Source organism: Otolemur garnettii, unplaced genomic scaffold, assembly GCF_000181295.1.
Source record: "Otolemur garnettii isolate 467f Iridium unplaced genomic scaffold, OtoGar3 scaffold00071, whole genome shotgun sequence".
Lineage (NCBI taxonomy): Eukaryota > Metazoa > Chordata > Mammalia > Primates > Galagidae > Otolemur > Otolemur garnettii.
This window is the reverse complement of record NW_003852466.1, coordinates 6193278-6205759: the sequence shown is the minus strand read 5'-3', so window position 1 is coordinate 6205759 and position 12482 is coordinate 6193278.

Genomic DNA, 12482 nt, shown 5'->3' with positions numbered 1-12482 from the left:
GGAGGTGGTGGTGAGGAGAGCCTTCAACAGACACCCTGGGCTCTCAGGGCCTGTGAAGCAAGGCAGCCACACTGCTTTCTTATTGAAGTTAACACAACAGAATAAACACACAAAAATCCACCTTCACATGTAAAGATGATACGACTGCAAATAAAATCATTGGTGTTTTCTCTGTTACTAAGCTTTCTTTCCTGACATGTGTGTAATTATAAATTTCGACGTTCAATGTCTAATTTAGATAAAGTGCAGCAATCACCAACTAGGGTTTTCCTAAGTAATGCCAACTTACCCAATGGGGGGTGAAATTGCAGACCTGACACTAGAGTATATTCATTCGAATTAACTGTCCCAGAAGAATATACTTGTAAGGCAAGTAATCAAAATAGAATATTATTTTAAAAACTAGTTAATTAGGCTCAGTGCCTGTAGCACAGTGGTTACTGCACTGGCCACATGCACTGAGGCTGGCAGGTTCAAACCCTGCTTGGGCCAGCTAAAGAACAAAGACAACTGCAACCAAAAAATAGCTGGGCATTGTGGTGGGTACCTGGGAACCTGAAGCAAGAGAATCGCTTAAGCCCAAGAGTTTAAGGTTGCTGTGAGCTGTGACACTGCCACAGGACTACCGAGGGTGACACAGTAAGACTCTGTCTCAAAAAAAACCTAGTTAATTAGCTGGGCATGGTAGTACATGCCTGTATTTGATGAGCTACACCTGTATTCCTAGCTACTCAGAAGGCTGAGGCAGAAGGATGGCTTGAGCTTAATGTGTTCAAGGCTACAATGAGCCCTGATCACACCATTGCATAACCACCCGGAAGACACAGCATGACCCCATCTCCATGTGTGCACACACACGAAAGTCCAGGCACAGTGGCTCAGGCTTATAAAACTACAACTCTGGTAGGTCAAAGTAGGAGGATCCCTTAAGGCCAGGAGTTTGAGACCAACCTGAACGAGACTCCCATCTTACTAAAAGTAGAAAAATGAGCTAAATGTTGTGGCAGGTGCCTATAGTCCCAGCTTATCTGGGGGCTAAGGCAGGAGGATTCCTTGAACCCAGGAGTCTGACGTTGCTGTGAGCTAGGCTGATGCCAGGAAATAGAGTAAGATTGTCTCAAAAAAAGGGGGACTGGAGATTGATCAAACTAAATTAGCGTAAGAATGACATGTCTGAATTTAAAAATAATTACCTACTTCAACATAAAAAGTTTTGAAAGGGAGAAGATTAGTTATCATTTGGTCTTATGGTAAGGTGACCAGATTTTAACATTGGTAAAGCGGGACACCATTGACGGGGTGGGGTTCTTAATTAAAAATTTGGTCTATATGGAACAACAAAAATTTTCATAAACGCAAAAATAGTATTGTAATATATTTTTTAAATTTCAACATAAGTACAATTTACAAATATAATACATTAAAAAATTATGTATAGTATTATTTTATTCTTTGGCATATTTCTCATTTGAGTGAATTTTTTTAGTAGATTGCTATTGTTGTTTAAAAGGTTATGAAATTTTTCACAAGATTTGTTAAATTATATTTCACACATAAAATGGCTTTCAAAGTCTCAACACTTAATTGTGATTTTTCTGACGTCCACACTTTATTTACCGTAGGAAAAAACGCATTCAGTCACAACATTAGTTCCTGGTAAGGACAGCGCGTATCCCACAGTTTTTAGTGCATTAGTGTATAGAACATGGTTTGTTTCAAAATGATGCAATATCTCTAACCATTTATTCTCTATTTGTGATTTTTGCTGATGCCTTATCAATATACTTTTTAATAATGGTACCTCGTAAGTTGTTAAGTATCACTTTCAAGGCTAGTGCTGGACTTTTTGCCGCCACTATCAAATATAAATAATACGAATACTATCTGCTAAATTCATGAAATAAATAAATTACTTACCTAAATTATCTGAATAGCTGATTTGTTGACATCACTTGTTTAACTAGCACTCAGTACGATGTGTATGGTCTGAGAGACAGTTACAAAATGTTTTCGTTGTTGCCAATGCCAAAAAATGCCATTGTTCATTAAGTCCAAACAATGGTGGTTGAATTCTAACAACTGATCAACAATGCAAATTTTGATAAGCAGTTCTCGATAATCAGTTCTCAACAATTGTTATTATTAAAGTTTAACATTATAAAATTAACAAAAATAATATAAAACTCATATCCTGGTGAAATAGCCACATGGCAGCTAAAAACCATATATTCTCTTCCCAGTCTCCTGCCATTTCCCAGCTTGTCGTGCATTCTTTCCAAAAATTGGGACTTTCTAAAAACGCTGCAGGACATGGGACAATTGTTAAAAAGCATGACATCTGGTCACTTTATCTTATAGACATGTTTTCTCACACACACAGAATTAGATGGCCATTTTAAAAGGTAAAAAAGGAATGGACATTTATATAAGTCCATGGTACCCACAAAGAAACTACCTATAAAAAATACACAGGCCAGTCACGCTGGCTCACAACTGCAATCCCAGTACTCTGGAAGGCCAAGGTGGGCAGATCGCCTGAGCTCATGAGTTCGAGACCAGCCTGAACTAGAGCAAGACTTGCCTCTAAAACTCGATAGGATTGTGGCGGGCACCTGAAATTCCAGCTACTCAAGAGGCTGAGGCAAGAGAATGGCTTGTGCCCAAGAGTTTGAGATTGCTGGGTGCTATGACACCATGGCACCCTGGCAGGGTGACAAAGTGAGACTCTGTCTCAAAACACACACACACACAAAAGAAATAAAACACAAAGACAGAAAAACAAGAGAGAAAAAAGAGCTACAAGACAGAAAAGAATGAAAAACAATGGTCAGTTCTACCTTATTAATAATTCCTTTAAATGTAAGTGAATTAAATATCCCAACCAAAAGACATAAAAGTGGCTGAATAGATTAAAGAAAAAAATAGAACTATATGCCACCCATGAAAGACCTATTTTAGATTTAAAGACACATGTAGGCTGAAAATTAATTGATGGAAAAAGATAGTCTATGAAAATAGTGGCCATACTTATATAAGGCTTTAAGTCAAAAAATGTAACAAAGGACAAGGAAGAACATTACGTAAGGATAGAAGGACCAGTTTGCAGGCAAGACAAAACCATTATAAATATATACAACCCAACATCAGAGCACCTAAATAAGGTATATAAGCACGAACAGAACTGAGCATATAAAGAGAAAGCAGTCCACTAACATGGGACTTTAACATTCTACTCTGAAGGATGCACAGAACATCCACGCAGACACAGGGAGGAGGCAGAGGGCCTGACCAGCACCACAGACTGCACGGGTACAACAGATACACCCAGAGCATCCCCAGTGGAGAACACACACTCTCCTGAGGAACACATAGAACATTCTCCAGAGCGGATCACAGGTGAGGTAACTGAACAAGTCTTATATACAAGAAGACTGAAATCATACCAAGTATCTTTTCTAACCACCAAGGCCTAAAACTAGAAATGAATAATAGAAGAAATAAAAAATTCAAAAATATGTGGAAATTAGTACTCTTAAATAACCAATGGGTCAAAGAAGAAATCATAAAGGAAGCTAAAAAATATTTTCAGCCTAAACAAAAATACAACATCAAAAATTATGGAATATAGAAAAAGCGGTACTGGCTTGGTGCCCGCAGCTCAGTGAGCAGAGTGCCAGCCACATACACTGAGGCTGGTGGGTTTGAGCCTGGCCCTGGCTTGCTAAAGAACAATGACAACTGCAATCAAAAAATAGCCAGGTGTTGTGGCTATTGGGAGGCTGAGGCAAGAGAATCGTTTAAGCCCAAGAGTTTGAGGTTGCTGTGAGCTGTGACATCACAGCACTCTACCGAGGGCGACATACTGAGACTGTCTCAAAACAACAACAACAACAACACACACACACACAAACAAACAAACAAAAAGCAGTACTAAGAGAAAAGTTTATAGTAATTAAATACATTTAAAAAGGAAGAAAAATCTCAAAGAAGCAACTTGATTTTATACCTCAAGAACTAGTAAAAGGAGAACTAAGCCCAAACATGGCAGAAAGAAGGAAATAATAAAGATTAGAGCAGAAATAAAATAGAAGACAGAAAAAATAGATAAAAGAATTCAGTGAATCTGAGTATTTTTCCCTTCTTAAAAATAAACGGACAATTTCTAGCTAGACTGACTAAGAAAAAAAGATATAAATGTAATCAGAATGAAAGAGGGGGCATTATCACTGATGCTACAAAAATAAAAAACAATCAAAACATGAACAATTATCTATGAACAAAATGTATAACATAGAAGAGACGGATAAATTCCTAGAAATATACAACTTATCGAGACTGAATCCTGAGTAGAAAATAGCAAGGAGATTGAATCAGAAACAAAAAGTCTTGCTTCAAAGAAAAGCCCAAATCCAGATGGCTTCACTGGTGAATTCTACCAAACGGTTAAAGAAGTTATGCCAATCCTGTTCTCAAAAAACTGAAGAGGAAGAAGGAACATTTAACAAACTTAATTTATGAGGCAAGAATTACCCCCAATACCAAAGCCAGAAAAAGACCTGTAAGAAAGAAAACTACAGGCCAATATCCCTGACGAATGTAGATACAAAACCCTCAAGAAAATAGAAGCAATCCAAATTCTACAGCACATTAAATGGAAAAGTGAAATTCATCCTGGAATGATGAAAATTAATTGATAGAAAAGATAGTCTATGAAAATAGTGGCTAAACATAAGAGTATGAAAATAGTGGCCAGAAAGATGGTTGGATAAACATAAGAACATCAATCAATGTGATAAACCAAATTAACAGAATGAGAGATAAAAATCACATGACTATCTAAAAAAAAGCATTTGACAAAGTTCAATATCCTTTTATGACAAAAAATAAAAACAGCCTCTGAGCTAGAACTATAAATAGAAGGAAATTATTTCAACATAACAAAAGCCATGTACACGTCTGGAAACATCACAACTCAATATGAAAATTTGAAAGATTTCCTTCTAAGATCAGGAAAAAGGCAAGGACGCCCACTCTCCCATTTTTACATATACCTGTAGATCTGGAAGACCTAGCCAGAGCAATTAGGGGGAAAAGGGAAATAAAAGGCATCCGAATCAGAAAATAGGTAGCCTGAATGAATCTCCTCGCCCGTGAGGTAACTCCTGATGTCCCCTGCCCAGCCCTCCGCTGTCACTGCTGCCACCCCTGTGGCCATGGCCTTGGGACTAGCTGTTATTAAGCAACAATCTTCAGTGACTAAAAACTTTCCTTAGTGTTCTTGTCACACATTTATAGAATTTCTGACAGGCAGTGGAAATTACTGCCAGGCATAGCACAACCTCCATGCAGGTAAATAAACTAGAAAATCAACATTATTCCACCAAGAAGCCCCATCAGAGGGATTAACCTGAACACAGAGTTGAAACGGAATTCGCAGACCATCGAAGAGCTCTGATCTGGACCGGCAGCCCCCAGGGCACTTCCTCACTGTTGCCTCGGCATTACTGGATTATAAAAATTGCTACTTCTTGGTGGGAGGGGCTCATTTCATTTCTTCTGCCTTCCAACTTCATACTCAAAGCACTGAGCATTTCAAGTGGAGTATACTGAGTGTTTCTGTGCATCATTTCTGCATTTGATTTTTAAAACTCTTTCATAACCCTATGAGTGTTTTTTTTTTTTGTCTGTTTATTTTCGACAGAGTCTCACCCAGGTGGAGTGCAGTGACAAAATCATTGCTTACGGTAACCTCGAACTCATGGGCTCAAGTGATCCTCCTGTCTCAGCCTCCCCAGTAGCTGAGACTACAGGCCTGCACCACCACACCTGGCTAGTTTTTCTATTTTTAGTAGAGAGAGGGGTCTCCCTCTTGCCCAAGCTGGTCTCCAACTTCTGACCTCAAGCAGTTCTTCCACCTCAGCCTTCCATAGTGCTAGGATTTCAGGCCTGAATCACTACATCGAGGCCAAGTAGTCAAAACATGATTGAAAAGGAAAAACAAAGCTGGAGATATCACATTTCCTGGTTTCAAAATGCATTACAAAACCCACAATGATTAAAATAGTATCATATTGAACGTAAATACAGCTATTGTGACGAACAGACCACAAGAGAGAGCCCAGAAATAAGCCCACATGTGTAGTCAATGGATCATCAACAAAGAAGCTACGACTATAGCTGGGGAAATGGTGCTGGGAAAATGGGATGTTCATATGCAAAAGAGTGAGAATGGACCCTACCACTCACCACATACAAAAACAGCTCACCATCAATTAAACGGTAATCAACTTAAACATTGAGTCATGAAACTGTAAAACTCTTAGGGAAAAACACAGAGGAAATGCTCTATAACACTGGTCTTGGCAATGGTTTCTTGGATTTGATACCAAAAGCACAAAGCAAGGAACAAAGCAAAAATAGACAAGCAGGAGGATACATCAGAGTAAAAACTTCTGTTCTACAAAGGGAACAATAAACAGAGTGAAAGTGCAACCCTTGGGATGGGACGAAGTATTTGTAAATCACACATCTGGTAAGAGAATAATATCCAAAATATAAAAGGAACTCCCATAACTCAATAGTAAGAACAACCCAATTTAAAAATGGGCCAATTATTTTAAAGGACATCTCTCCAAAGAAGACATACAAATAACTAACATGGATATGAAAAGCTGCTCAGCATCACTAAGGGAAAGGCAAGAGAACCACTAAGACATCACCTCACACCTGCCGGGATGGCCGTCAACAAAGCAGAAGATAAGCGCGATGAGGACGCGGAGAAGCTGGAGTCCTGCTACCCTGTGGGTAGGGATATAGAAATGCTGCAGAGTAGCTGTTAGGGAAAAGGTAAAATTTCCATTAAAATTAAAAAATTAAACACAGAATTACCATATGCAGCCATCCCACTTGTGGGTATTTGTGCAAAATAAGTCAGGATCTCAAAAAGAAGCACTCCCATTTACTGCAGCCCTATGACAACAGCCAAGATGTGGAAACAACATATATGTTCATTGATGGCTGAATGGGTCATGAAAACGTGATTAGTCCTAAAATACAATGAAATCCTGCCTCATCTGGGGAGACCGAAGGATCGTGATGCCGGATGAATGCTGAGGACACTATGTTGAGGGAAAGAACTCACCACAGGACAAACACTGCAGGAGTGCTCAGAGGAGGCGTGAAAAACAGTCAACCTCACAGAGCAGGGAGTAGAATGGTGGAGACCAGGGGCTGGGGAGGGAGCGGGGAGTTGCTGTACAGTGAGCATAGAACTTCAGTTAAGCAAGATAAATTCTAGAGATCTGCTAAACATCATTATGCTATAGTTAGCTATACCGTACACTTAAAAACTTAAGTGGGCAGGCTTGGTGCCTGTAGCACAGTGGTTACAGTGCCAGCCACATATACTAATGGGGCCAGGTTCAAACAGGCTAACTATACAACAATCACAACTGCAACAAAAAACAGCCAAGCATTGTGGTGGGCACCTGCAGTCCCAGCTACTTGGGAGGTTGAGGCAAGAGAATTGCTTGAGCCCAAGAGTTTGAGGTTGCTGTGAGCTATGACACCACAGCACTCTACCAAGGGCGACATAGTGACACTCTTGTCTCAAAAAAGAAAAAAAAAAACTTAAGTGTGCAGATCTCGTTATCTGTTCTTACTACACAAAATAAAAAATGTTAAAAAGATGGAGACAGACCAGTAAAATAACACTGAGATAAAGCAGCCTGATAGGACCTGTAACTGTAACTGAAACCTTAATCCTATTCCGAATCTCTCTTGCTTCTGCAGACTGACTGAAAATCTCAGCAGTGTTCTTACAGCTTTTGATATTCTGCTATCAGTTCTTTAGTTTAACACAAATAGTAACCTAAAATAATTTAAGATATTTTTCCCACTTGGTCATGAAAGAAACTTGTTTCAAACTAGCTTAAGCACGAAGGAAAACTGGCTTCCATATGACTGGACTGACGTCAGTGTTACCAGGGCTTTCTCTCATCTCAATTCCCCTCAGCTTCACTGTATACAAAGGACGTCTGCATGTGACAGGCAGCGTAGAGCAGGGCGGCCCAGAGACAGCTCAGTCATGCTAGCGGAGCTGTCATCCTGTAAAAGAATCAGAAAAGTGGGGATTTTGTTCGCCACTTCTCTGCTCCAGATGTCATGACCGAAGTTTCACAGCAGCAGGGAAGATGCGGGCCCTGGACATCATCGGGCTGGCGGAACACAAGGAAGACTCTGAGCAGCTTTTGCTGCTGTCATCTACAAGGGGCACGAGGACATGTGGACCAGGAGCCAACTGTGGGAGATAGACAATATGCATCCAAAGAGAAACTCAGGCAGGGCCGGGCCTGCAATCCCAGCACTCAGGGAGGCTGAGGTGGGTGGATTGCTGGAGGTCAGTAGTTTAAGACTAGTTGAGCAAGAGTGTGACTCCTGTCTCTAAAAATAGCCAGGTGTGGTGGTCAGTGCCTGTAGTTACTTAGAAGGCTGAGGCAAGAGAACTGTTTTAGCCCAAGAGTTGGGAGATTGCTGTGAGCTATGAGACTGTCTTAAACAAAAAAACAACCTAGGTGGAGGCCTGGGAGAGCGCACTGAATTATCTTCAGAACCCAAATGATGAAGTCGAGGGCAAGAGTGACCAAGGGCTTCGAGAAGGCAGAGGAACAGGCGAAGATGGCAGAGATGCTGCTGGAGCTGGTCTGGCAGATGGAGGAAAGCGAGTTGTTTTGAAGCAGCGCTGGTGGTGTACACAGCCAGTGGATTCTGGTCAACGGAGACTGGAGAAAATGAAACCAGAGAGCCTCTTGTTCTCTTTTTTCCTCTGTCTACACTGTCCTGCACTCACACTACATGTCTGCTGTGGTCTGTGTCTCAAATGTGGGTTTTGATTGTTAAATGTTTTTGGTTGGAAAGTCTTTTTATTTATAAAATACTCTCACATAATTCACAGGAATTAATCAGAGTATAAGGTTTTGCAGCAGTCACATTTGTTAGTGGCTTTGGTGGTTATTTCTAAATATTAAAGTGCTTTGCTCTTTCTTGTGTGACCTGATAGCTCCCTGGAACGTGGTGTTACACAGGAGACTCAGAGTTGGGAGTTTTCCAGCTCTGGAGTTGTGAAGGAGTTGCGTTGATTCCAGAAGACAACTCCATGCAGCAGCTGCTGAAGGAAGGACCAGACTTTAACTTGAAATGTAGATGGGGCTGATCCCGCTAGCCTGATGGATCTGGAAAAGGGGAGAAGGACAGTATTGTCTGTATTTGGGGACTTCAATTTCTGTATGAGACCAGAAGAGGAGACATGTGTTTGTTTGAAATTTAAGTTCTATGCGATACACTATCTGATGTAACTGTCCTGTGAGTTTAGAGGATGTAACTCATCTTTATCTCACGTGGAAACTAGAACCGAGGAGTGATCTTGATATTCTGTATAAGTTGATGTAACACCCTGATGCATTTCAAGGAATCCTGGGCATAAAAGGGAGGAGATGTTTGCAAAAGCCCTTGAGGGGATGGGGGGGAAAGCACAGAATCATCTGCCCCAGACCCTAACCTGGCCTGAGAAGGGGCACTTTAAAAATTCATAGGTTGTTTAGCTGTAAGTTCATCTGAGTAGCAAAACTGTCAAGTATTTGAGGTCAAAATCCTACTATGTTTAAAAGGAAAACAAAACTTAACATGTTAATAAAAGTATTCATTTGCTTGAAAAGAAAAAAGAAGTGTTTGGGAACTAGTGCCAAACAGGCAAAGGCTATAGCTACACCATCCTGAATTCTGGTGCTCTCGTGGTTTTGCTTTTTTAACATCAGCTATACTTTGACATTGGCTTTATTACACAAATCACTTTTAGCAATTGTCATCCAATTATGAAAACATTTAGACTAATTTTACCAGGCTATCTGGGATACTGCTATGAAATGTGTTTATACTTTTGCAGTCATGGCCATTAAGGGAAAAAGTAATAATTAGCTGTCTTCACCCAAGCCAAGGAATCAGAACAAGGTAAATTCATTTGAGGTAGTTACCTGTGCTTTCATTTTCCATCTTCCAGTTGGACAAACTAGTATAAGAGTACACAGGTTGACTACAAAATTTTTTTTCAACTAATAATAAAACCATTGCATCACTCTGCAGAATTAAAGCACCAAATGAGATCTCCTGAGACCCTAGCTCATTATACTTCTTCCTTTAGAATCTAAACTCTTACCAGCCAGTAGTTATCCATCCTACCTCTGCAGGCCTTCAACCTGTGGAACATTCTTTGTATCTTGACTCCAGTATAGCCAAGAAAAAAATGTAACACACGGTCAAGAACATAACCAAGAAAACTCACAAGCACACAAAATGCGACATTCTTCTAGGCTGTGAACACATTTCCCACAAGAACTTACCAACTCCATCTTTATTAAGTTAAAGCTATTGGGCTGGGCCTGGTGGCTCATGCTTGTAATGAGGTGGGAGGATCCCTTGGACTCAGGAGTTCAAGAACAGCCTGAGAACAAGACTCTGTCTCTACTAAAAATAAAAAACATTAGGCAGGCATTGAGGTGGGCGCCTGTAGTTCCAGCTACTTGGGAGGCTCAGGCAGGAGGATTGCTTGAGCCCAGGAGTCTGAGGTTGCTGAGAACTAGGCTGACACCATGGTACTCTGGCTTGGGCAACAGAGAGACTGTGTCTCAAAAAACCCCACAAAATCCCCCAAACCCCATAGTTACTGGTTATTTAAAATAGCCAGGATGAGACTTTTTCCCACTACATAAGCAAACTCTGGATTACAAGTTTAGGTTGAATTTGTATGTAACTCAGATCCCTGATGAACAATGGGCCAACAGTAATAAATAAGACTATAATGGCTCATATATGGTAATAATAATGAAGTACAATAACAATAATACTCCTCACTAAGTTACAGAACTATCTGTGCTTTCAATTCCCAGGCTAATAGGAATGTTACACTTATTTTGATCTAACCAAATCAACAATAACCTTTCCACTTCAATAATTAATCGACTACACTGCTCAGTAAAACTGGTGTTTTCACTGGAGCATTACCTTTCACGTGTCCCTATTCTCATTTCATCCTTTTTACTTGCTCTGATAGTCAAGCTACTACTGGTCGTGACCTGAAGGGAAAAAATGAAGGCTAGCATCTGGCCTTCTGAACACGACATCATTCCTACTTTCATTTCCATTGTAATCGCCTCTCTGTGTTCTAGGCTCCCTGGACTTGCATGGACTCTGAAGGCATAGTCATAAGGGTAAACACAGACTTAAAAATTGAATAAAAAAAGCTTAGAAGTGACCTAAACAATGAATGTATTATTGTAAAGATGCTGCACAACAGCTTGTGCCACCCAGGTTTGCGTACATGCAAAGAAACTAGCTCCTGAGTTATTACTTAATTATAAATTATCCTCAGAGGGAACTCTGGGACCCCACTCATAAGTACAGAAAATCCCAAGAAAATCAAGGGACTGCCTGTACTTCACTATCACTTTCAACTGACTTCAATTTAAGTTATCCTATTACTACAGTGCTTTTCAACCTTTTTTAATCTCATAGCACACTTAAACATAAATTTCTGCAGCACACTAAATTATGTTGATCGAAAAAAAGAGTAAAAAAAGGAATATATTTATTGTGCTTTGAACCTCTTTCAAAAATAATTAATGATCTTTAAAAATTTTCATAGCACACTGGTTAAAAATCACTGTATTACTGCCTGAATTTGAATTCAAATCATTGAAAAATCATTGTATTACTACTGAATTTGTTAGTAACGTCATCCTACTTCCTGTGAAGTAGTATCCTTAAGGCTAGTACTTAGCTTATTTCTTGATATGTGGCTTTTGCCTGTCAGTGATTAATTACCCTCATCACTTTTCTCAGTGGGATATATAATTCCTCTTGAAAGGCTAATTTTTTTAATAGCTAAATGGGGAGGAGGAATAAGCATTGATTAAAACTCTTTAAATCACAATTTTAAATGTACTTTTTTATTTTGATAAGTCAGCCAATTCAAATCCCCTAGTTACACTTTAACCATCGTGTAGTTATAAAAATTCAAAGCACAGCCTGTTTTTCTTTTGCTGACCTGTTAGTACTTTGAACATTTTCCATTTGTAAGACATACACAGATTTAGGTTTCTGGGTGAATGTGTTTTAGAACTTTTGCCAAGGCTTAACAAAATTTATAAACAAATGCTCATCACTACTGAGGTCAGCAAGAAAACTAATGCTGTGGCGGTACCACAGTTCAGCGGGCAGGGTGCTGGCCACATATACCCAGGCTGGTGGGTTCAAACGTGGCCCCGGGCCAGTTAAACAACAACTGCAACAACAAAAAAACAGCCATGCATTGTGGCGGGCTCCTGTAGTCCCAGCTACTTAGGGGTCTGAGGCAGGAGAACTGCTTGAGCCCAAGAGTTTGAGGTTGCTGTGAGCTGTGATGCCATAGTACTCTACGAAGGATAACATAG